Below are 26,553 nucleotides of genomic sequence, written 5' to 3' on the forward strand. Positions count from 1 at the left end.
GGTTGATTGGTAACCCCGGTTCTCAATTTCTCATGTGCTGGGTCCACAGCTGCTCCAGATCTCTACTTGGGGTTTGTCTTTCAGTTTAAAAGATCTTACTGCTCTGAGAAGGTGTCAGAGGGAGCTTGGCGATCTGAATTGAAATCCTCAGGTCCTCTTCAGACACAGGTCAGGCAGGGTTTCTTTGTCATCTGCTCCTGCTCACACAGTACTCGCTATTACAGGGCAGATACCCACAGGATATGGTCTGCAAATTTAAAGGTCATTCTTAAGTGGTTATCAGAGAGGCAATGAATAATCAAGAAAGGTAGCATTTTGTGAGGCAAAAAATAAATCACATGGCTCAGAGAGCTTTGCGTATTGTGGTCTTTTTTGATGGTGTAACAGATAGAGGTACGTGAGGCCGCACCTCAAGTGCTGTGTTTGGCTTTGGGCCCCTCACTACACAAAGGATATTGAGGCCCTGGAGCGTGTCCAGAGAAGGGCTACGAAGCTGGTGAAGGGCCTGAAACACAAGTCCTGTGAGGGGCAGCTGAGGGAACTGGGGGTGTTTGGGCTGGGGAAGAGGAGGCTCAGGGGAGACCTCATTGCTCTCTGCAACTCCCTGAAAGGAAGGGGTGGGGAGCTGGGGGTCGGCCTCTTCTCACAGGTAACTAGTGATAGGACTAGACAGAATGGTCTCAAGTTGCATCAGGGGAGGTTCAGGTTGGAAATGAGGAGACATTTCTTCTCAGAAGAGCAGTCAGGCATTGGGACGGGTTGCCCCTGGAAGTGGTGGAGTCACCGTCCCTGGGGGTGTTTGAGGAAAGGTTGGGCCTGGTGCTTAGGGACATGGTTTAGTGAGTGACATTGGTGGTAGGGTTGGACCAGATGATCTTGGAGGTCTTTTCCAACCTTAATGATTCTGTGATTCTATGGACTGTGCTTTGAAACTTGGGGATTTAAAGTTAAGTCCCCAAATACACATGCGGGGCTACTGAGTAGTCCTGGCCTGATTTTTCAGGATTACTGAGCAACCCAAAATCCAAACCAAATCACTCAGCAACTGTGGATTTATTAGTAAAACAAGTAAGGAATCCTCACAGGTAACCTATAAACTTCCTGAGATTTGGAATTTGGTCATTTTCTTCTAACTAAGTTTGCATGGTGATTGTTTTTAGCCTGGTTAGGGATTATGAATACTTAAGCTTTTATTTCTGATTGTTGGCTTGAGGAGTTGAAAGTTTTGTCACTGATGTAAATACTGTTAGGAGTTAAACGTAATGGATACACCATCAGAATGAATCCTGTTTCCATTCTTCCTGTTTTTCATTCATTTATGTATTTTTAAATACCATTTATTTTGTCAGTCTTCTGTTTTTTTCCGATTCTCCTTTTTCATTGTAGTTACAGGCAAGCGCTTTCTGCCTTTTCCAACAAATGGTGCTTTGAAAATTATCTCTCTTGCATTGTTCTGGGGGCACTGTGAGTGGAAGCCCTGTGGCTGCAAATGCAGAGGAGAAAGAGCTGCTCCACAAGGGAACTGAAAGTAACTGGATGATTTGAGTCCTTTCCGAGGCCGTGTCTAGGTGGTTCTTCCTGAAGGATGAGTGCAGCTGAATCCAGCTACGTGGCTGCATGCCAGCCAGCACATGCATTACGATGCTCTGATTCTGCCTTTTGGATCTGGCAGTTGTCTAGCATTTGGTTGAGATCAGAAGGGAGCAGAAAAGTTAGGCAACCTTTCTGAATACAAGTTATAATTATGATATTGGTATCAAGTGTTTTTATACTACTACTTCCAGTTTAAGCTGGGAACTGGAAATCTCTAGGGCATGAACAGTTAATACTTAATAAAGAGCACTGGCAAAGTAAGCAAGTTTTTGTTGAGCAAAACATATTTCAAAGATACAGAGTTGTATTCCAAGTTGTGAGCATTTTAACTGGGTAGAAGACTTAGATGAGAGCTTGGACAGTGTAAGGGAAAACAAAGCCAGATGAAACAAGGGCTTGTTGCAAGCTGTTGTCCATTGCTTTCATGATGGGTTGTATCCATTGTATCCTTAACAGAGAGCTTGGTTTTGCTGGGCTCCATTGTAATGAAATTTATGAAGTGGGCTACTCTTTTAACAAATTCAGTGGTCATACTTCTGTCTGGTGTCTAGGACTGGTGATAGGATGGGCGACGTACTGTTGTTCTTCATCAAATACATATGAAGTTGTTTCTGCTAGGTGGTGGCAGGTGGGTAAGAATAAGTCATGTTTTGGCTCTGTTGGAACCAACACTGTTCATTTTCTCTACCTCTTTCCATCAATGAGTAGAGAATTTTTAAGCTTCTTGTTGATGCCAAGAAGCAGACAGCACCCACTCCTTCACACTCTTTTTTTTCCAGTTCCACGGTGTGCATAACAAAATAATTACCTTAGCAGTGAGAGGTTTCCTAGAAGTTGGCACTGTTACATTTGTATTTGCTATCTTGATCTGAGCGTTAATAATCGTGAAACAGGATTAGCAATGTAACGGCTGGATCAATTGTTTGGGAACACCTTGTTTGTTTGCCCCTGGTAATTTTTGGTGTGAGGCAATTTGCACTGGAGAGCTTAGCAGCATCCCTGGCTAAGAAATAAAATAACGTCTTTTCTGAGGCAGTGGCGCAGTTTTGTTGAGGTGAATGACGTGTTTTAGAAAAACTGCTTTTAGTGCTTACAATTCTCCCTGCCAGCTGCATGTTTTCAAATCCTATGTGTGAGCTCTGGGAGCTGTGCCTCCTGTCCTGGGGCACTGTGTGGAGCAGGGCTGTGCCAGAACCAGTGCTGCTGAAACAGAGCTGTAAGCCAGAGCTCCGCAGAGGCTTTTCAGGAAAGCTGCAGGTGCACCTTGCAGCATGGTTAGGACAGTTTTCTGGAGTTTGGAGGTATTTCTTGGTTAAAGTGTGAAGAAAATCTCTGCTTCTGCAGAGGTTGCATTTGCTGGAGATCAAAACCAAAACAGCTTACACATACTTCACAATGAAAACAGGAAAAAAATTTATACTAGTGTTAGTGATAAGTCTGTCTCCATTAAATAATTTGACGAGCGGTGTAGTATTTTAGAAAACTTAATCCCAGAGGGTCAACACACTTCAAACACCTCTGTTATTTCTGTGTTTTTTCTATTCGAGTAGAAAGACATTTAGTAATGACTTCTATTACAGACAGTGTGTTAACAGCATCTGAAGGGTACTGCATCCTGGCACAGCACTAACTGTGTGTCCTGTCTGTACTGTTTCATTCTATTGCCATTGTATAAGGGATACTGTACAGTGAAAAAATACCTTTTTAATACCAACCTTTTCATGCATCCCCTGCTTGCAAGTACAGTTACTCATTCATGCTCATACTATTCCAAAGTGGACGCGGTTATACAGGAAAAATACCTGAGCCACATGGACAGAGCATTAAAATTCTCCTAAGAGTCTGGGTTGTTAGTGCAGAAAACCCCATGCACGGGCATTAATGGTTCTCCACTGTAGTTGATTTTCTAAAGCCTGAGTAAAATAGCAGGATAATTCTAATACTTGCATGGATGCTGCCGTGTATGGAGTCTTCAATCACAGGTTTATGGGATTGTTGTAGCATTACTTATGGGGAGGTCGCATCAGTGATAAATTGTATTTGTATTTATGGGCAATGTGTCTTGGGATGAATTATTAACAAGGTGTAAATAAATGGATAGTTTTGAAGTGCTGTTGTCAGCCCTATAGGTCACGAGGCTGTATTCTAAGTAGGTAGCTGAGAAAAGCTGTTAGCACTGTGACTAGGTAACTGCAGGCACCATAGTGGTGCTCCTCATCCTCTTCGTTTTGCAGATGCTGCTGATGACAGGTTTTTATCATATGCCTCTCACTTCCCCCTGCCTGGGTAGATGCAAATGGCTCAGCCGTTCTGTCCTCCCAAAACAACTAAATTCTTCATGCTATCAAGGAGATAGCAGTGTGCATTTCTTTTAATAATGATAAAACCCCAGCCTACCCCCAAAAGTAAAGAAAAAATACAAGTCTTTAGACAGGGGAGCAAGTGGAATTGTTAAGTTGTGGTGCCCTTTGTGGATGAAATTGAGCTGTTGTCTATGGGAGCAATTAATTTGAATTATAAAATTGCATGTTTTTTCTAAAAATCAACAACATAGAAGAAAGGGATATGAGTACAGTTTATTCAGAGTTACCCGAGTCAAACAAAATCTGTGTCATGAGGAAGAAGAATGTTTTACCCAAAATTTAAACAAGCCACGGGAGATTTTTGTGCACTTACATTCCCTACTTGAGCCCTCAAAAACAAACAAGCAAACAAACAAACAAAACCTCAGCTCCCTAGCTTACCAAACATTCCAGGCTTTAAGAAACATGAAGGTGGTATCCACGTGTGCTTTTAACTTGCTTGTTATTCACAGATGCAATAACTGCGCGCCTTTAAAAATGTACACTGCCCAACAGTGACTACAGAGACAAGGAAGAATGTGATCTAGTGAGAATACTGTGTTTGAAGTCATTAATTTCCTCTGTCTTTATGGATGGTTGTATACATTTTGTCTATGGGTAAGAAGCTAAGACCTGGAGGTGTCAAGCGGCTTTGTGCTGCATGCCAGTGAAAATCCTCTCCTCCTGCCACTCACCGGGGGCAAGCAGAGGTGATGCCAAGTGAGGGAAAGCAGGAATCCCACAGTGGTTGGGGAAAATTCATTTCCATATGAGACAAGGCTAAAAATACATCTTAATGCATCACTGGTATCAATGTATTGGTGAGAGCAAGTTTAATGAAAAGCTGTCTTATGCATTTACAGGATAACATTGTTCCTGTAATTGGGCACTGAAAGCAGGCCTTGTTATTTGTTTCAACAAATGCCACAGAAATGACAAGATAAAGAAGCGAGGTCATGGAATGATGATGAAGCCTTTAAAAAAGATTTAAAATAGAAACAATACAAACGAACACTTCCAATTATGAGATGGTGCATGAATGGTATCAGTGCTACTGTATAGTCAGCAGTGTTAAAGTTATTGTAACAGAACATGTTCTCAGGATGCAGACAAAGTTTTATAGAGCCTGCTCCACTCAATCAATGAAACGATACTTGAGAAAAAGAAGAGAAGGGATAAGAAATATATTTTGAAGTGGAGTGTCTTAACGCACCGCTCTGTCTGAAGCCATATGTGAGAATTTCAGTAGTCCAATGGTTCCTTATGTTACAAAGCCTGCATGTATGGCTCTGATGTGGGGGAAATGTGGGGCAGGCTGCAGGGCCCCAGGAGTTCCACGGGGTGACCTGGCCTTCGGTGTCTCACTTGTCCTGCACTCGTCCCTTTGTACGGAGTGGTGAGCGATGGAGAGGCTGTGCCGGGCGCTCTGCTCCGTGCCTTGCTGTGGGTGCTGGGGGCTGGCTGACGGGGCTGTGGGTGGCTGTTCTCCTTCCGAGCTGCTCCGTGGGCTTGGCCAGGAAAATGCACGTGAGGGGCTACAGGGTAGGGAGGCCTGCACCCTTTCAGACTACCTGTAAGCAGCTAAAGGGAAATAGAGACTGCGTGCTTCAGGCAGCAAGAGGAGCTTTCCTCGCTGATCTGTGCCGAGCAGTTTTCATAACAACATGTCAAACTTTATTATAGAGTTACTTTCCTTAAGGAGAGAAAGGAAGTATAATCTTCCACTTTCGATTTCACTCAATTTTGTCTTTACATTAGTAATTGATTAAAATGAGATTGCTTTTCTTCAGAAATTCGTTTGCAATTTGCAGTGAGGAGCATCAGAAGACTGCAATGCCTGTTGTCTTCGGTCCCCGTTACGAGCAGCAGCAGCGTGCCTCTGCCTTCAGCAGGGTAGCTGCCAGTAGGCAGAAGCACACTGGGGAACGTCGCTTCTTGGGAGTGCTGCTGCCAAAAGAAATGACATTGAAGCTCACATTGGTTGTGTTTAACGCACACACGTTTTGCAGGGGGATTTAGCAACAGTTAAGTGGAAGTGACGCTTCCCTGGTTTAAGAAAGGTTTCAGTATAAAATATTCCAACCCAGGGACAATGTGTAACGTTCTGGGTGCTAAACAGGTATGTGGAGTAGGCATTTGTCTTAATTATGGTCAGTCATTTTCTTAAAAGTGAAATACTAATACGATTTGCTTTTTAATTTATGCTGGACGCTTGGCAAAGCCGACAGCATTGCTGGGCAAACCTGGTTATGGTCAGTCCCAGCCCTTTGTTGTGGTTTCTGCGGTAAGGAGACTCTGCTGGTTGGGAATGAATAGCACAGCCCCAGCCTGTGCAGGAGACATAATTCATTTCCTTCAAGCTGCTGCCCCCCCCCAGCCCATGTCCGTGCCTCCCTCCCGGTTCCTTTGGATTTCGTAGGTGTTGTGTTTGCTGCAAGGAAACTTCGGTAGAAATTCTTGAGGTTCAAAGTTGAAAAACCACCCAACGCACACAACAGTTAAAAAAATAAAAACAATAAAGCAGGAGGAGGTGTTTGCAGGTGGGAGTTGAGATGAATAACAAGCTAACCTCAGCTTTGTTTCTTCAGTCTTTGGAAAAATACATGTCTTCTCTCCTCTCTCCTCACCTCCGTGACAAAAGCACTCAACTCCCTTGCCTGCACTATCCCCAGCACAGTGTGAGGGGACTGGGCCCGCCGGGCTGAGCTGCTTTGGTGGCAGCCAGCAGTGCCTTGGCCAGTGCTCGCTGCTGGTTCTGCTCCACACATCTCTACAGAGGTGTGTGTGTCTACGTGCAGGACGTAGAAGCATCCTCACTGCTGAAAAATACTGTGAAAAGGCATAGATTTGTTTGCATGCCCATTTCAATGTATATAAACTGACTGTGAACATGTGCTACATCGGCACACGAAACCAATTGTGGAAATGATTCTATTACTGAAAAGCAGAGGAACTGGAATCCACAAGGTCCCAGGACTTGTAATGCTTTTATTGGTAAGGCCTTTGATAAAATTTGTATTTCTGGAGTTAAAAATGAGTAGTTATTAGATTATCTTAAACTCATCCACATAGGATAAACAAGATTAAACATTTAGTGATGGAGAGCCTTGCAACATGGACACTTTCTTGTTCAGGAGAAATAACCAGCCACTAGTTTTAATCTAATTGCAATGATTCTTAAATAATTACTGAAAAAAAAACCTTTAATTTCACAAAATCCATTCTTATCTAAAAAGCAGGACACAAATACCAGCAGATTAGCTGCTGTCTGCACTCTGTTTTTGGCTGTTGGTCTCTGTAAATGTCAAAGAGATGTATGTTGTGGTACTAACAGGTCTGACATGGATTGCTTTCAAATTCATTCTGGTTGTTCTGATTCCCATCTCCTGGGCCTGATCAGTGGTATAATTACTGCCGTTTTTCCTTGAAGAAAAAGATCCTTGAAGAAGAGGAGCCTGTAATCACATTATTTTACAGCCTCGCTTTCTGTCTGCATTATGTTATTTTAATGCATTTCAACTTGATTGAAAATGCAATTTTTCTTTTTTCAATTTCTGTATCACTTATTTTTCTTAAAATGTTATTTCTAACTTTAATGCATATAATTTCTTCAAGACTTCCTGTGTTTGATTGGGAGATATTGATTTATATGTATCTAAATTTAGGGTTGAAATACAGCATACCGTACATGCCATTGTCTTTTAATTGTAGGGAGTGCAGAACCATTTTTAGGTCTTACAAAATAAGATTCTTATTCTTAAAATGTGACCAATTATCTAATACAATCCTTTGCGGCTGTGGGTTTGCATGGAACATGGCACAGCAAGCAGTGACGTGTAAGCTCTCTTTTGAGGAATATGTATTGTATTTTCAAAATACCTGCTGACAAGCGCTGCCAGAATTAGGCAGAAAAATGAGATTAAGAAGGTATTAGAAGCATGAACCTAATATCTGACATGCCACAGGTTTGTAACTATGTATTGACTAATATCTTAATTTCATGAACTCAACCATGCATATTAAGTTTTCCTACTTCTATGACTGTATCTGTTCTTGTTTTATATCCCATATCACTGCGGCATCTAGCAATATTTTAAGAGTCTGTATGCACTCAGGCTGTGTTTTGTTTTAGTTGGACGTAGTTCTAAAAGTTAGAAATAAAAAGGCATATTTTTTGATGGCGCTTTCAAAGACACATTCATATGGATAATCTCCATGTGAGCACAGCAATGTTTTCAACAGGTAAGGAACAACTTTTTGGGGAAAGATGATCTAGATATTGGCAGCATAGTGGCAGTGCAGAAAGAGGCGTGCGGCACTGCTGCTGCATCTTGCTTCTCTTTGTTATGAATTGTCTCATCTCAATCTGAATTTAGTAATATTTATAAAAGAATGTTTATAAAAGGTATAAAAGGCAAGTAAACAGCGCTGGGTGTGCAGGGAGTTTACACTCCACCAACACGCACACACGAACATCAAACATTCTAAATATACAGAACATTGCTTTTACATAGTAAACCCGAGTACGCCTATACAATCAGAAAAGGTAACAAACAATTTCCCACATCTCCCCCTTCTTTATTAATACCAACCATTTTCTCGACACGAATTACCACTCCATATATAACATCTTTGAGTGAAATACAGCTTCCGCTCTATTTTGGCTAAAAGTTTCAACTTTGTTTGTGCTGTCGTTTCCTTCTCCCTTTAAGTTCATGTATGATTTTCCACCAGGAGGTAAGGAGGAATGTCTTGAGGCAGTACGACTGAAGAATGGCAGAGCTCAAGCACCTTTCCAGTTCCGCCCCTCCAGTTTTGTTTTGTCCTTCATGACTGCAAGTCAGGCTCTATTTTCCAGCATGAAATTTGAAGTGTGGTTGTTGAAATACGGTATTAGAAACTAAAAGAAGCATAAAAATTAGGAAAAGCCTTGAAAAAGTAATTGTATGTAGTAGTGAACTACTAAAAGCTGTTCAGCAGTACATGTCGTGAGTGTTTAATTAGAGAAGTTAAAAGGTTGGTACTTGTGATTTTCCAGATGATTGAAGGCATTCAAAGCTTTTCAAGTCCGTGCCACTTCTCGACTCTCCTCCCACCTCTATTTTTTCATTCTCCTTTGGTTACCTCTATGTGTGAGTCAGGGAGAGATGAAAAGAAATAATTATCAAAGCAGAAGAACACAGAATGAACAAATTAGATATTTTTTAAAATATTGTCAAATTCTGAGCTATATTTAGCACTCCTTTAGCATGGCAGAAGAATGGAGATGTGCATTATATTTTGAGTTAACACACATTTGCAAATTGCACAATACTAAGAATATTCCTCAAAAGCAAGTATCGATCCAGCTCAACACATATAAAAGAGAGAAGCTTTTAAATCAAACAGCGTGAATTTTTTATGTGTTGGGATCTTCGCTCCTCTTTACTATTCACAACCTCTTAAACTTGTGTGAAGACTCTCTACCAAGATTTTCATTTATTACACACAGTTTTTCATGGTAATATTTAGATTTGTCTTCTCCTCTGGTAGACAAGTACTCCCTACCCTGTCAGTCATTTGCCCCTCGCGTGGTAGTAGTCTGCTTTCTTTGGGGATTTGGGAAAGAGCTTGGAGGGGGCTGCCTCTGACTGCTCACTGGGCAGGATACAGACGAATTGGATTAAATTCTGTCCTTTGTTTAAGATTGATTAAAATAGATATTTCTAATGTCTCAAGGTCCTAGCTTTGAGGTGAACAGCAGAAGTGAGATGGGTGTGCTCTGTGCATTGGAAGAATTTAGGATTTGTTAGGCCAGAGAAAGCAAGCGAAGCTGAGCTCTGAAGCCTCATAATTTGGGATGCTTTCTCGGAAAAGGAGATTTTCAAAAGAAGTTTCTGACTTAAGTTACAGTTCCGAGTATAGCTCATGTGTCTCAGTCCCATGGCAGTTCGCTCATTTTCCCCCTCTGTGCTTAGTTACTGTGCTTTAATTTTTGAAGTGTTTTGATGCAATTGATGTGTCAGATTTTGCTGGGCTGCATTTCCTTACACTTGTCAGTGGGCAACTTTCCCCTTCCTCCCAGTGGGCTGTTTTCCTGCCTTTTCTCAGTTTCCACGCACACAGTTTGCCTGTCTATCCTGCTTTTTTTGGGTTTGTGGCTTTTTTTCTTCTAAATTTCATTTAGCAGTTAAGTGAGGAAGATGGTTTCAGTGCTGGACACCTTTTCTCTGAGGCTTTTCTGTCTTATATTGAACTCAGAACTTAGTTTTTTCCTAAGGAAAAGAAGCCTGTTTAAGGAATTGATAAGTAATTGCATCAGTTTTTAAAATTAGTCATTAAGATTCAATAAAATATTTAATTATCTCTCATTTTCTTCTTTCCAAATATTATAGTTTTTAGTGACAGATATTAACTCCAATGGAAATGACCAAAAGTGATTATAAATAAAAGAGATACTGGCATTTTGGTTTTCATTGTCCAAATGGATACATAAGAATGACAGCACATAATTCATATTAAAAGATGATGCATCAATTCATATTTAAATGATCGCTAATTGTATTTCCACTGCTTACAAGCAAATCTTTCACCTGCTATGAAAGTGTTTTGTGGTGCTAAATTATTTCAGTATATTGCTTTTGTATCCCTTTGATAGATTTTGTTTGGGTTTGACTGACAATGGTATCCCAGACTTGTTTCTGGAAGTTGTTTTTTTCATCTTGCTGGCTGTGTAAATGTCCTAAGGAATGTTCTGTGCAAAAATATGGACTTGATTCAGGATAGAGCTGTAGAAGTAGGGAAGAATAAAATCTGTGCTAAATTAGTTTAATCACAGATTAAGTGGAGGGATTTAAAAATAGGTAGTCTCAGATGGCATTCGATAAAGGTAATTAAAGCATGAAGAGTAATGATAAAAATCATTTGTTCTGCTGCTCGCCTGTAGTGCTTCAGGCTTAATGTTTAACAATCAAAACACTTGTTTCTGGCCTGGTAACCTCACGGAGATGGAAACTCCTTGTCTGCTGCTGAAAATGCTTGTTAGCCTCCTCTAAATACGCACATCTCTAAAGAAATAGACTGTTTCCAAAGATATTGACATGGGAGCTTGTTGTGTTTTAACCATTCATTCGGGGCTGCATTTTTTCACAGAAATACCATCCAGCGAGAGTGATGTGTTAAAGGAAAAAAAAATATTTTATTAATTTCTCATGTATATTATTTTAATATGAGTTGCAAATCCATTAAAACTCACATGATGCTGGCTAGCATAGCTTGCTAGGCAGATATTCTTGTGTGAAGGCGTGGTGACCAGCTGTGCCCATGAGGGTCCGCAAGGTGTGCAGTAAGTGGGTGAGTGTCCTTCCCCTCTTCCTCCTCCTTGTGCATCATCCCCCTCCTTTTCTTTCTCCTCCTCTTCTATCCTCCTGGTCCTTCTCCTGGTTCAGGGCTGCCTCCCAGGGCAGGTGGATGTGAGCACGTTGAAGTCACTGCAGGACAGGGCCACGGTTGCTGGAGATACTCGGCCATTGCTGAATGTGGTCCTGAGCAACGTGTTCCAGTGGTCCATGCCAGGCAGTCTCCAGAGATGCCTTCCAGCCTCAACAACTCTGTAATTCACTATTGGTTGAGGAACTCTAAAATTGCAGGAATTTGGCCATGTATTTCTGTTGTGATAAGGATTTTTTGAAGCTGTGTTGATTATTAGCTTAAGCTCTCCATGGATTAGTGTTTCTTTGTGCTCAGAAGGAACCTCCTGTGTGCTTTTTTGCTTATTCAGACAGATGAATTTATCTTTTCAAGGATGAGATGAAAGTTTTACAAAGGATGTGTCTTACCCCATTTGGCAATCTGAACATATAATTGAAAAAAAAATCTTTGATAGTCACTTATGAGAAACTAAAATTCTGCCAGCTACCTTGGAAGAGATAATGAATGCTCCTGTTACACTAGCTCCTCCACTGAGATGAATTCTCAGGTGAAGGAAAAGTGGATGTTTAAAGTGTCAAGATTGTGCAAGTTAACAATACGTGGGTTAAAGTATGTTAAAGATTACCTTGTCAGAAAGATTACCTTCTAAAAAGTAAATGTGAGTATTTGCTATCTCCTCCTACTGACTTGTTCTGTAGCTACTAAAGTGTCTACTACGTGCTCGGTACTTCACTCCCCTCTCATACTGAGCTGCTGAGCATGAAGACAGGCTTAGTGCATGCTCACAACAGAAATACAAAAACTTTGGCAGATGCTGGCTGCTGTCAGGGGAAATAATAGTGACCACCAGCTGCTGTTGTCCTGAACCAGGCAACTGAGCTGGGACAAGTTCTTACCACTGAAAGTGACTTTAGAGCAAAGTTGGGAGCCTGACTCTGGAGTGGGATCTTATTTATCGCCTCAGAATTTCTTCTTCCCTTCTCCAGATCTTGTTGGAGAGTTCTAGTCCATACAGCACGTCCTAAATAGAAGCGGAGCCAGGAGAAGCTGCAGTGTGTCCAAGGGGTGCAGCCCAGAGACACAACCAGAGATGGGGAGGAGAAGTCTAGTCTAGAGGTCACCTAGTCCAACCTGCTTCCTGGAGCTGGACGGCCGCTATCCCTAAACGTCGGCAGCTGCAGCTTGGTCTAGTGAGGCCTCAAGACCTCCAAGGGGGGTGCTGAATGTGCTCCGTGTAACCTGTTGTGCTGGGGCAATGCACAGCACCTTCGGGATGCTGTGTCACAGGTGCCAGGTGCAGAAGAATAACTGCTTCCCTCGAGCCACTGTAGGGAATGTATAAATGAACTAGCAGAGAAATGAGAGCTCCGTTTAGAAAGCATTGACAATATTGAAGAACAAAATCTGTGCAATGTGACAAAAGTACTCAAAGAAAATGAGTGTTTAAAAAATAAGCAAAATGTGCTTGCTCGATCTACTGATAACTCTACAAATACAGATTTATAAATGTAAGAAGTACTGCTGAATTTTGTGTCATTTCTGAATGGTGTGGCCAAAATCTTTATGTAGAGAGAGCTTTTGCTTTACAACAGAAAAGCCACAGCAGTGCTGCTGCTCGGCAGTTCTGCTCCCGTCCACAATGAGAGCAGAAACGAGCCCTGAAGGATTGAATTGTGAGAGAGAGGAGAAAAGAGAAATCAAATGGCCTGTCTTTTTTCTTTTTTTTTCCCAAATTAACTCTGTTATTTGGCAGACAGTAATTTTGTGGTCAACTTTATTGCAATTTATTTCCTAGGGAAATGACACAGTTATCAGCCCTGTTGGTCGTGTGTGCTCCTAGGGGTCACCTCCATCCTTGGGCTGGGAATTGCTTGAAAGGTCGGGGACTGCTGGACATCTGAACTGCCTGGATTACACTGGAAGCAAACAGCTCCCTTCTGGTCACTCCTCTGAGTCGAAGCAACACTCACAGGGTCTGTCCCCAGTGTCCAGCACTGGGCCACGATGCTGGACAGCACTGAGGGCTTGGGTGGTGGACGGCAAACCCTTGTCTCCTACCTCACTCCTGAGTCCTGATGCTGACTCATTCAGGTTAGGTCTGGCTCCCCAGCCGGATTATTTTTGGCTACTGCGGTTGATATTTGAGGTTTATTTTTATCTATTACTAATTTCTCTGTAACTGGAAGTAAAAATGGTGTCATTGTGAAGAATCGCTACAGTAAGAAAAGTGCCTGCAGACTCCACACGATATTATTAATTATCCTTTTAAGGTTCTCTTAGCCTCCATATGATTTCTTTACAGCACACAGTCTCGAACCAGCAGTTAATTACAGCGATGCCGCCTTCGCTCCTCACCTCATTATCTCCGGCTCACACCCGGGCCCTGCGTGGCTGCCGGCTCCCAGCCGCAGGCCTGGCAGAGCGCGGGGCGAGCGCGCCAGCAGCGCCTTCGGCACAGGAGCCGGCTGGCAGATGGTGCAGGCACTATTTATAGCTCCGGCCAAGCTGCCCGAGGTGAGCGCTGCCCAAACAGTCTACCAGGATTGTTTGCAGCTATTAGGAGACGGAGAAGACAATTGGAGGAGGGAAAAAAAAAAGTCAGCATTTGCATTCTGCAGAAGCCACCTTGGAAATGTGGAAGTCTCCTTTAGTATTGATTTCTGCATTTTGTAAACAGTGGAAGCTATTTTTGCTTTTGATTTCTGCCCTGTCTCCTCCAGGCACCCCACAAGCCTTCCGCAGAAGCCTCCCTTGCAGCTCCCTAGCACTCTTCATGGCTGAGCTTGAAGAATTTATTGTTCTGTGGAAGTTGTGCTGCCATGGCAACTCAGGCACACTGAATTTTAATTGCAAGGCACAATATATGTTTATGAAAATAATTAATAAAAATGCTAACAGGGAGGATTTTATTACCTTAGAGGTATCTTTTCTCCTGTGGTATCTTTTCTCCTGTCTTTCTCACTCTTGCTATTTTGCTGAAAAGAGATGCACTGGGGCAGAATTTTTTTGAATGACTAATTTTGCCATTTTCACCTTAACCTTTTTTTTTTTTTTTTTTTTTTTTCTTTGAAAGATCCAGTGAAACATTTTTTTTTCTCAGTGTTTAACCCAGGCATGTATGCTCGATGTCTTTCAAAGGCATTCATATCAAATGCTGTAATCAATTTTTGTACCTGAGCAGTCAAATTTGTGCAAGCAGATGCACACAATCCTTCAGATCCAGGCTTTGGGCTGATAGGACCCTGTGTGAGAAGGCAGAATGAAGAGATAGTAGTTAAGTTTTGTATTAGTCAAGCAAACTTCTATTACTTTCCAGTTACTGTTGCCTTTTTGTGTGTTCTGTAAGTGTTTGGCAGGTGCTCAGCCCAGCATCTGACCTGCTGCTGCAGTGCCAGCAGAGCGTGTGAGACAGATCCCTCTTCTCCCCCCGTGTGCTGTGTAGGACAGCCATGTTTGCACAGAATAAACCCAAACTGGAGAAACAGCGCTGTCAGTAACTTGAAATGGAGACAGGGTGCACTGGGTGTAATCCTTGCGGGAGCTGAATTTCCTTATTGCATCTCATTCAACAGTCCAAGTCTGTTGTATGTTTTTGGTATGGACTGTGGGTTCTGACTGTAAGCCACACGCTAACCCTGTCTGCTCATGAATAGCTAATTTTGGTTATTATGATGAAATATTTTATATTTTTATTTTAAAAAGAATTAAAGACAACCTGACTGGTTAGTTATGAACTGAATGAGGCACTGACCTAGTGCTCTCAATATGGCAAGTCTGCTTAGTTTCTCCACACGTTCTCCGCATTTCCCCCTGTCCCTCAGGCATGAAGATTTTTATGCCATAGCTGCTAGTAAAGTGAAATGTCATCTAGCTCGTTACCACATTTTTTGCTGGGTACGTACAATATATGAATTTAAATGCTAATGAGTAGATTTTTTTCTGAGGTGTGGTGCCTTGTGAAATTTCTCTTAAAAATAAGGAAACTGAACAAGACTTCTTCCTTTAAAGATTAGTAGTATGTGGTATCAGTGAGACTTTCTTTTGGGACAGGAAAGCCACCTCCAATTCAATTATGTGTGTATGCATCACCACTTGCTACCGACTTTCTCAGGTGTTCACAAAATACTACCTCTGTTACAATACATTGTGCATTTAATGTGCTGGCTTAATGATTTTCATTGCTGTGTGATAGCTTTCAAATGGATGGGAAAACAAAAATACATTCTGCTCATTAAAGGGTTGTGTATCAAGTTCAACTTCATTAGTTTTGATTAGGACTGAGCCGGTGCCATCTGTGCTGTCAGTATTGTACATCTTTCACAGAAAAGATGAGAGATCTGAAATCCAATTCTCTCATGGTGTATTGCCCTCTTACTTTGTGTGGTTTTGTACAAAATTAACTTGGCTGGATTCCATTTCTTTGTAGCTGAGCTTTTTATTTTTGGCTTCAGGTACCCAGCAGCAATCTTCGGGCCAAGTTTTGATCTTGTGTGCCTGAATGGTTACCCTGATTTTTTTTTTCCGTGCTTCAAGTTTGTTGGTTTCAATGTATTTTCAAAACTGAGAAATACAGTGGTGTGATATCACTGTTTTTATAAAAAGCAGTAAAGAAAAAGTTGCCTGAGATAATACGGGAGTATCTTTAGAAGTATTTAGAAAGCATCCAGAGCTGTACAGGCTGCAGTAACAAGGTGCAGAGAGCTAGCTCCTGCCTGGCAGAAGAGTTCTTGTGGGATCACCCATGAGTGGAGAAAGCACTTGGAGTTCATTTACCAGCTTCTAGGAGTCCGCTACCAAGTCAGCCAAACCTGATCTCTTTTTAAAACAATCACAGAATCATTTAAGTTGGAGAAGACCTCTAAGGTCATCTGGTCCAACTTTAACCTTGCCCTCAAAGACAAGGTTACAGCGCTTTTAGGGCTGTTCTTTGCACATGGCCATTCCTACGGTGCTTTGCGAGATGGAATTCTTCAGATTTATTTATTTTTTAAGGGCTAGAAGGAATGTAGCAGGTGTGCAGATAATCTGGGAGCTAATGAATCGTGCCAGGTACTACCCGAGCTCTTATTTCATGAAGCAGCTTCTCTTGATCTGTTCTTTCTACTGCTTTCAGCTGAAAAGGATTTTTACATTTTGTCCTACAAGAAACATTGTCTGGCCCAAGGCTGCAGCTGTTCGAAAGCTGGGACATGGAGAGTTCCTTGGCAGCTTATGTGGGTCTGAACTGGGGCTGCAGCCTGCCTTCCAACTTCCTCGCGGACACCCCAACCTCCTCTGCTGCTCTGTTGCCTCTGCGGCTCCTGCGGGCAGCCAGGGCACACACCAGGGAGCTGGCCCAGCTGGAAATGACCGCTGCCTTTTCCTCTGGGGTACCTGTGGCCTCTTTCAGTTCAGCATGTGGTCAGTTCAGTGCCGGCCCCAGCTTAAGGGAGTGTGCGGGGACCTGTAGTCTGCAGGCAGCATGGTTCGGGTAGCTGTCTTTATAAGGGACAAGATGACTTTTTAGCATTCGTGTAGCACACTCACCCTAAGATCTCAAAAAAAAACCACAGAGTGGCTTTGCTGACTACATGTAGCAGCAGAGCCCAGGCAGTGTCTTTAGTGACTCGAGGCATCCACCAGTGCTTTCTGGTGTTGTGACTGTGTCTTAAAACAGCTTGTGTGGTTCGATGTTACAGTAAGTGGTGTGAATTTTAGACAAGTCCTGGATTCACAGTGCCATTTCCCACTGTTACTTCCATTTTATTTGGCAAGCCTGAAGAAATCCCCTATCTGGCTTGCTGCCTTCACCTCTGAAGTGAGGTGCTCTCTACCGTGCTTGCCCGCGTGCTCGCAGTGCTTGGGCTGCAGTCGCCGCCTGTGCTGCTTTAGGAGACTCTCTCCTCTCTGGGAGGCAGCTGTAAAATAAGTAGTAAGCCTAATGAAGCATGATGAATTATTGGCCTGCAAATTAACAGTTAAGTACTTTGGGTTTATTTATTTATTTTTTTGCTAAGACCCAGACATCTGTGCTTGTTTTCTCAAAAAGTAAAGAACAACCCCACAGCGTTGAAGTATTTCCAGAGAATCCTCTAGGGAAGAAGTGTGGAAAAAAAACATTGATGAAAAATACATTTAGTTTGCTCCTGTGGTGAGAGTAATGTAGTATTTAAAGTGTGAGTTCAGCGTACTTTGAATGTAAGGTAGTGGTATCACATATCACTCTGGTGTTGTTCCATGGAGATAAGTCCTTTCCAGCCTAGAAACACTGCTGCTGGGTACTGCTCCGAGGTGCACTCGTTGCAGTGTCAATGTAAGGGGGCGTGCTATTAATGGTGTCATTCGTGAGCATTTTCTGCCTCTTTTGTCTTCAGAGGTTTCCCAGTACTGTTTATTTCTCTTAGTAGTTTCCTCCAATCATTCTCTCAATTATTGATGAGGCCTTCCCTCGGAGCATTTGTTCATAATGAATGATTTCAAAGACAAATAAATTTTCCCCTCAGCAAATAAAGTGTAGTACCCTCTTGTAGTGTTTTATATCATTTTCTTGGAAGGGCACATTGGGAAAAGCAATCCGAAGCACAAACTACTTTGTTGGAAGTTGAATGCATTAGGTATGTTTCTTATACAAAGCTACAGTCCCTGGCATACATGCATTTGGGATGACTGAAAATGACAGGCAGCAGTGTGATTTGCAAATAGTATGACAAATCTTCCTTTTAAGTTAGTGTTTTATATATTAGTGTTTCATTTTTATATAGAATCATAGAATACTTTGGGTTGGAAGGGACCTCAGTGACTACCTGCCTCCAGCCCCCAGCCATGGGCAGGGCCCCTCCACCAGCCCAGGCTGTCCCCAGCCCCATCCAGCCTGGCCTTGGGTACTGCCAGGGATGGGGCAGCCACAGCTTCTCCAGGTAGCCTGTTCCAGTGCCTCACTGCCCTCATAGCAAAGAGTTTCATCCTAATATCTAAACTAAATTTACCCTCTTTTAGTTTAAAGCCATTACTCTTTGTCTTATCACTGCACTCCCTGACAAAGAGTCCCTGCCCAGCTTCCCTGGTATGTTAAAGGGCATATGAAAAAGAGAGGGTAGATAAGAATGCAAAAATGTCTATGTTTACAAGTAAAAACAAACAAACAAACACAAATTTGTTTAACTAAACAAATAATCTAATCTATAAAATAATAATTTACTAATAATCTACTCTATGAAAATTAAATAGTTTATTATGATAGTAAGATGTTTTTACTTTTAAAATGATTATTGATGGAGTAATATTTTCTTGTAACAAATGTAACTACAATCTAAAATGTGGATTAATTAATTCTGTGCTGGGTCTGGAAATCAGGGACAATCAGTGCTATCAGATTGCATGGCATTTTCTTGTAAATAAAGGCTTGATCTGTGGCTTTATCATCATATGTTCTTCTTTTCCTCTTTGTAGCCCAACCCAAAATGTCTTGCTGGAGGAAGCAATATCATTAGGGCAGCTGGGAAGCAGCTGAGTTAACGTGTCCCCTGGCCACTAGGAGCCTGCGATCTTTGTGTGTGTTATTCAGCGCAGCTGAATCCTTACCTTCTTCAGGGCACCCCAGTGGGAAGGAGGAAATACCATCAGCCCTGCTCAGTCTGAGTCATCTTTGAGACTGAACTCAGCAGTGCTGAATGTATGGGGTACCCTTTCTCCCCTTCTCCCCACCTATTTGACTTGTGATGAGCTCTTTAAGCAGCAGAGTATATGAAGTAATACAAGGTAACTGGAAAAATCACAATCACAGTATACAAGATTTGATAGCTCTCTAGAGTTTTAAACCTGGAACCTTAATTTCTCCACACTGCTTTTTTTTTTTCAATGTAATTTAAATGTCCTTTAATTAATTATTTATTTTTATTTGTTTTACTTTATTTGTTTGCCATTTCTGGCTGACACTGGTTCTCAAATTAGGCAGAACTTTTAGGTCATTTTTCTACTGCTTTCTTTGAAACGATAAGTTTAGCAGGAGGAAATCTGTAGTGATAATTCCAAAATCTGTCTTCAGGCTGATCTTCCATATTTTGTCTCTTTTTTATGTGACATAAAGCAGAGCTGAACTAAAAATAGGCTATGAACTTTAATATAGTTAACTGCTGATTAAGCCACTGTCACACTTCGTTTTTAAGAGCAGCAATGTGCAGAGAGATTTAATAGGGTTAAAAATTAGATAAAAGCTTTTCCAATTACAAAGCTAGCATTATCTGTTAAATAAATAGCTCCCTACCTTACTCTGAGACAAGCATTGCAATTTGTTGATTTAAATTTTCATTATTAACAGGATAATGTTTTCTGCTAGCTTTGCAATAAATTAGGCCTCAAGTCAAATACTTCTACAGTCTCTGGAGATCATGTCTTTTCCAGTTTAGGGACAGCTTGGGAAAGAGGTGGCTGTCATGGAGAAGAGTACTATGCAATATCAAAGTAGGAGAAACTCCAGGTGTTTACTAGATGCACGTTCTGTTTTGCCTATAAATAGCAATCTACGTTTACACTTACTTATTCTTTGCATAAAAAGCTGCTGATATTCAACAGAAAACTTTGGTACCATATTCTGTTCAGAATCAAATGTGGTTTTATACAGTACTTTTGGTGTTTTCTGTCTTTTATATTGGATATTGACAGGCATTTATATAGTGGGATTTTAATCTTTTGCCTCTGCTTAATCTCTCCATGAGAGCCTGCAACCCACTTTGCTGTGACAGCAGATTTAGGTTTCTGTCTTGGTCCTGAGAAGGTGCAAGTGCTGGTAAGGTTCAGGATCTGCGGTGCCCTGGTCAACCAAGTGGTTATCAGTAGTTATCATCATTAAGATAATTAGTTGGTTTTAGTGAGACTTAAGTCCTTTTGGATCATAGTTATAAAGCAGCCTGGGGAGTTTTCCAATGCAAAAATCCTCTTGGGAATGTACGCCATACTGCTGTCCCATGCTAGGTGGCATGGCACAAAAGAGATGTGCCCTTTGCTTTTCTAAATGGGGTTGTTGGTGTGCTACTAAGCTGGTCTTGCTGCTGATCCTTGCAGAGGTGTGTCTTCTGAGCTTGTACGGGCTGTGTTGCCTCACATTGCCTCCTGGGATTTGCAAGTCTCTGCTCTGTGCTCTTAGACAGGGATTGTAAGGCCAGAGGATGAGTGGAGAGGCAAGGGCTGTACCCTGGAAGCTTTACCACTGAAAGCTTTAGATACCTGCGTGGGGCAGCAAAATGAGATGCTTTTCACAATGGGTTGTGCAGCTGTATCGTTCTGCTCCGGATATGAGATTTTATTACAACAATGTAAGTGGATAGCTGTGGTAAAGTTCCTTTAATTACTTAATAATGTTTATCCCCTCCCCCACTTTCTCTTGAATATGAAGTAGTTTCAGAAACTCCTAGCAGCATGTGCTGTTTTCAACAAGCTGCTATTAAATCTGAGACTCCTTGAGTGAGAGGTCCTCCTCTGCTGGACTGAGCAGCTCTGCAGGTTTTGCTGGGCCCCAACCAAAGGCACTTACAAAGGAAAGTTTGGCCATTCTGCTGTAATCTGTGTGAAAAGAGCCCAGATTTTGCAAATTTGGTAGAGTTTGTTGTTTCTGTGTGAGTTTAGTTATACTTTGTGTTTGTTGGTGATACTTTTTTGCTTTTGGCATTGTTCGCTTGTTTACATTTGCTGGCAACACAAATAACTTCTGTAAAATAGTTTTGTCCATCTAGTTTATTCCTTACTTTGCAGTTGGGAAAAGAATGAGTGTGAGAAGCCTGTAGTGTGTTCTTTGGGACTCATTTCATCCTCTGACCTTGTTCTGCACTGCTTCAAAGTGATAATACACACATTCTTATAAACCTATATGACATTCTGTTTTAAAATAGAACTAAATACCAGTTTACAGAAAGCAGCTTCATAAATTTCTTTTGACCTTCTAGATTAAAATTCCTTCTAGATTAAAAATTCTAACAACCCAAAACTTGGATGGATCTCACTTCTATGTGCCAAATGATCTGAAGTAATGTAGGCTATTATCTGTAAACCTCAAAGGCTACCAAATATTTCAGAAGGAACAACCCCTGAAAATATAATAGAAACATTATGTGACTGATAGATTTTACCTACATAGAAATACAGATGTTAGGCAGAAATGGCTGGAAATGGATGTAGATATGAATGCGTGAAGAGAGAGAAATGTAAACTCAGAAGAAGTGAGAAGCTATCTTTTTTTCAACAGTTTCTGATACACATCTATACATCTGTAAGTCGATCTTTCAATTACTGTTTCCTTCAGTTGGCAAATTAACAGTTGTACCTGATGGTGAAAGTTGCAAACAGCCTAGTAAAACTCCTTGAATTGGGTTTAGATGAGCCATGATCAGATAGATAAGGAATCACACAAGATAACAAAATAAGATAGGGAAGTGTCTGTTAAGAAATGCACTGAAGCTACAGTAATGCTTGTCAGAAGGAGTAATAGGAACAGGAACGAGCACTTGTGATCTGTGTTGTTTTCAGTGGTACCTGTAAGTACCCAGGCTAATGTCACTAATGCCGCGTATTCCATGTGTTCTTCAGTCTTGGCTTCTATCAGTGATAAAGTGCAAGAAGTGAGCGTCAGTATCAAAAAATGGCAAAATGCACTTAAATAATCCCAAAGCAGAGAAGCAACTTCAGGAAGTCTAAAGTTCAATGTGCATCGGCTTTATAGGAGTTGCAGAATTCTTGACAGTAGGATTGTTTCAATAGTGTAGTATATATTTAAAATAAGGGAAGAAAGCCTTTTCATCGATCTAATAACTATAACCAGATTTTACAAAATTCTGTAGTCTGCATAGTGCAAAAGCAATTTGGATTTTCTTTAAAACTGATTTTTATTTATTTAAATGAAGATAAGGTATTTGATTTACAGCTTCCTTTTATGCAACAAGAACTAAATATAATCTCTCTGGTACTTCTCTTTTGTCTTCCATCCTTTGTTTTGTTTTATATCCCATGATTTCTTCTTGTTCCTCTCCATTTCGCCATCACTTCTTGGCTTCATTTCTGTCCCTTCAGTCTCAGTCTGCTTCTCCCCTGCCCTGTACTTCACTCCCTCCTTGCTGCTCATTGCCCAGTGACTGCTTTGCATGGTGACAGTCTGGCAGAGTTTGTTTTCTTATTCTGCTGCTGACCAGCCCATCATAATCATGTTTGTGAAGCACTCAAGGTCATTCAGCCACAGGTTGGAACCTTTCCTGCACCTCAGGCAAATACACATGTAATGAAGTAACTCAATTCATGTGAAGTATTTAGTCTGGAAAGCCAAGAGGATAAAATAAAGGAGGAAGGGAAGTGAAGACAAGGTTACCTCTTCACTGTAACCTTGTCTCTGTATGTTATCCTTCTTTATACAACCAAAATGTGCTCCCAGTTCCATGGCTCTGGGCGATTCCTCTGCAGACAGCAGCTTAACGTGAGTTTCCTTGATTTATGAGGAATCATTTTGCTGGCAGTTTTGAGAAGACTTCAGAAATCCCAAGAAATTGCCTTTCCAGCCAGCCCTGCCAAGCCCCAGGGGAGGATGCTTCTGTGTCTTTCCAGTTTTCTGTCATACCTGACTGGAGGATGCCTGCTTGTTACAGCTTCTGCCTACCACCAAGATCCTTTTAGGTGCTCTCAGAGGTGCTAAGGGTGTGGATGTTACTAAGCCTACTTAATTTTCTGGTGTTTTGTGGGTGGGCTTTGGGTTTTGGCAGACCTCAGTATAGGTCCTGGTGGATGAGAATTAATTTTGTGTGCAAGCAGCCTTATCTCTAAAAAGTGGGGAAATAATCTTTGCGTCAAATGTAATGATCAAGTAACATAGTAAACAAGGCTCCAGAATTATACAATTGTGTTTAATTGATGATTACTGTTGAAAAACACTGTAAAAAATATAGTTGACTTCAGAGAAGTGAACTTTTTTTTTTTTGGGGGGGGGGGGGGGGAGGAGGTGTGGGGGCAAGGAAGGGAGTGTTGTTAATTTCTACCCATTGAGCTTTGCTTATATATCATGTGGTTTTCAACATGGATGTTACCATAAGTGAGTAACACAGCTGAGACATGTTTTGACTTTAAATGCATGGAAGGCACCTCTGTAGCTGTAAAAGCAAGTGGTGTCTCATGGTATTTTTCCAGTAATATCCTTTGTGTGAAGGGATTAACATGTTTTTGTGATTTGTTTTCATTTTATCACTGTAACTTTGTTTTATTCCTCCATGCCTGAGGGTTTTTACTGAAGTGGGCTCATTGCATCTTCTGATGATAAAAATAGCTATTTTATTGCGTCTCATGGTTATTCCTTGTTTCTGATGGGATGGGAAGTCATTGATTTTCTATTTGTTTTGCAGATTGGCATGAATGTCAAAGTTGCCAAGAAGGGCAGTGTTGATCCAATTAGAATTAGCATATTTAAACAGATTCCTTTTTTTTTTTTTTTTTGTCCTCAAGAATGTATGCTCAGACAGAAATTTTGTTCATGTGTTACTTTTGAAAACTAAGGAATTCAGAAAGAGATCTTTGTGAAGTGACAGCATTATCTGTAAACCCAGAAAACCTCCCCATTGTAATCAGAATAATTGGAATAAACTAAACTTAATCATTAAATAAGAGGTAGATGTAGGCTCTGTTGACTGATTCCAAGAAGAAAGAACAACTGAAGTATCCCTGGACTATAGGCTTATGCCTATACAGCGGGTATATAAAGTGCTTGAGAAACATTCAGATACACTGAGAAGTAGTATATAGAAAACAGATATCATTTGAAACTAAGTTAGGGTTATTTTAGTGCACTGTGCTGTCTTTGTACTGTCTGGTCTTTATTGTTATGACCCATATATGACCAGATTAATGCTCTCTAATGTCAGTACTGTATTGATCTGAATCTTTGGTACTGAATCTAAAGTGAATTTCATTTTCAAACAATAGGAATAAAAGAGACCAAAATACAAAGGCAAAAATGGAGCTGCTTTTGGTGATTCACACACAGCCCCATAGGTCCCAATTATTGGCAGAGCTCTATAGCGTGGTCCTTCCTTTGTCATCTTCAGCTGTCACACTGCTGGCTCTGCTGGTAAGAGTGGGATTTAGGGGACTTCGGGGCTTATGCTGAATTAAGGGATTGAGGTAGCCTGAAAGCGCTGCTTCTGCTTGTGAATTACAGGTGCAATTAGAAGGAGCTACTTGATGTGGTCATTTCTAGCCCCCATGCTGGGGGCCAACAAACTGGAAAGCAGCTTGGCAGAAAAAGACCTGGGGATCCTAGGTGGCACCGAGTTAAACATGAGCAAAGGAGGTCTCTGGTACCCTGCTGCTGCATGAGGAGGTCTGGGGGAGCTCATCCATGTCTCTAACTACCCCCACAGGGGTATGGAAAGGACAGAGCCAGGCCCAGAGGCAGGGCTCAGCCCGCAGCCCCTCAGGCAGCACCTCGGGGTCTGGCACAGGCTGCCCATGGAGGCTGGGGGGCTCCTCCCTGAGGGGCTTCCAGAGCCGCCTGGACGTGGGGCTGGGCACCAGTTGGGGGGCCCTGCTGGGGCAGGCCTGGGGCCTGAGGAACTGGGAGCCCTGTCAGCCTCAGCCGGTCTGGGATTCTGTTATTCTCTTCATTGCAGTATTGGTTCATCTGCCACTGTATGAAAGATTTCTAGTAATACACTCAGATACTGACAATCAGCCTAGGGAGCACCTGCTTAAAGCTACTTTATCTATACGGGGCATTATCAGCAGGTGAAGGCCCCTTCATGCTACATTAAACAGGAGAGGATTTGAGGAAAGGGTTAAAGCAGAACTGTAGCCCCTGTGTGTCAGCATCTCTAGATTGTTTATGTCCAGGATCCATCTTGCAGCAAATTCCAGAGCTGCATTCACAGTACGTGCCACCTGTGGTGACTGCGGTGGCTCAGCAGAGGCTTGGGTAAGCGCGGTTTCAGCAGCTGTCTCTAGTGTCTGATACACTCAGAAAGATTCAGTGAGGAAATGTACATCAAGTGTTGACTAAACAGTAGATGAATAGAACGTTATTTCCAGAATTTTATTTTAAAAGCAGTAACAAACAGAATAAAATCTTACGTAAATGATACACTAGCCTTGCATAGCTTTTCCTTTTAGCACAGTGCTGTGCCACCTCCATAATCACTTCTGTGTTAGTAATAAAAGTGCTCAACATATACTAATTGCTTATTTGTGGATATTATCACTCTAGATTTATAAATGAGGAACTTGATGCTCAGAAATTAATACACAAAATTCAGTATATCTACAATTGAATCGGGTTCAGAATCAGAAATGAAAACCATGTTCTTGTATTTCTGTCCTTTTCCCTAACCATCTGGCTGGCCTTCATCTTCTGCAGTGCACTGATTCCTGAAGGTGCAATAAAGACTTTAAGATATCATTGAAGAGTGGTTTTGGTGTTAGATACTCCAAACAAGCTAAAGAGCCTTGCTCTTCAGTGTTCAAGTCCAATATGAATGCAGAGTGATACCAAGGGCTGCCAGTGAAACCATCAGGTTTTGTATTTCTTATATAAAGAACAAACAAAAACAAAACACATGGACAAAAGTAGGTCTAATTTCAGAATTAGTAAAAACATGCTGAAAGAGATGCTGACTACACAGACATCTACTTGGTCAGTGATGCTGCAGGAGATGAATCGTGTAGGCACTAGGTTTTTAAATGAGTTTACTTTTTTAAAATGTCTTTTTAGCTAGTAACTGTAGTTTTCTTTCTTATGTAAGAAAGAAAAATCTTCTTTCTTGTAGTGAAGATTTCAAGACGCTTAATAAAATTGAGCAAAGTTTTGTAGCACTACCTTTTTGATTTTATATAAACAGTTTCAACATAGTCTTTCACAGCCATCTGCCAAGGGTGCAGTTCAGTATTGCTTGTTAGAAGCAGGCTTACCTGCTTCTGGAAGTTACCCAGTGAGTTGGTGGTAGAGTTGGGAATATTTGAATTTCAAATTACAGATTAATCACAAAAACATTTTTTCTAGCCTTTACAAATAGAATTGCATCTCTAACAGAAGAGACATAAGCAAAAACCAGATCTAAAAATAAGCAAACCAGAAGGAACTTGAACAAAATTAACTTGCTACATAAATATGTTTGTGGATTAAATTTTTTTCTTGTCTGTTAATGAGGTAGTGCCTATACACTTTTCTAAGATAAGAGGTGAACTACTGGTGAGTAACCTGGGCAACATGTCT

The 26,553-nt window shown here is 41.4% G+C and overlaps 1 protein-coding gene across 11 annotated transcripts in view; it reads left to right on the forward strand.

The window, feature by feature from the left end:
* The window catches only part of RABGAP1L (RAB GTPase activating protein 1 like), a 255,581-nt gene that overhangs the window by 110,377 nt on the left and 118,651 nt on the right, over positions 1-26,553 (forward strand). The window contains exon 1 of one of the 11 annotated variants that reach the window (XM_068690415.1): positions 18,936-19,082. The exons of the other annotated variants lie outside the window; for them this stretch is intronic. The gene's annotated coding sequence lies outside the window, so the exon portion shown is untranslated. Of the gene's footprint in view, positions 1-18,935; positions 19,083-26,553 lie in introns of those variants that run through there. 11 annotated transcript variants of the gene reach the window in all.

The sequence above is a fragment of the Anas acuta genome, chromosome 8 (assembly GCF_963932015.1).
Source record: "Anas acuta chromosome 8, bAnaAcu1.1, whole genome shotgun sequence".
Classification (NCBI taxonomy): domain Eukaryota; kingdom Metazoa; phylum Chordata; class Aves; order Anseriformes; family Anatidae; genus Anas; species Anas acuta.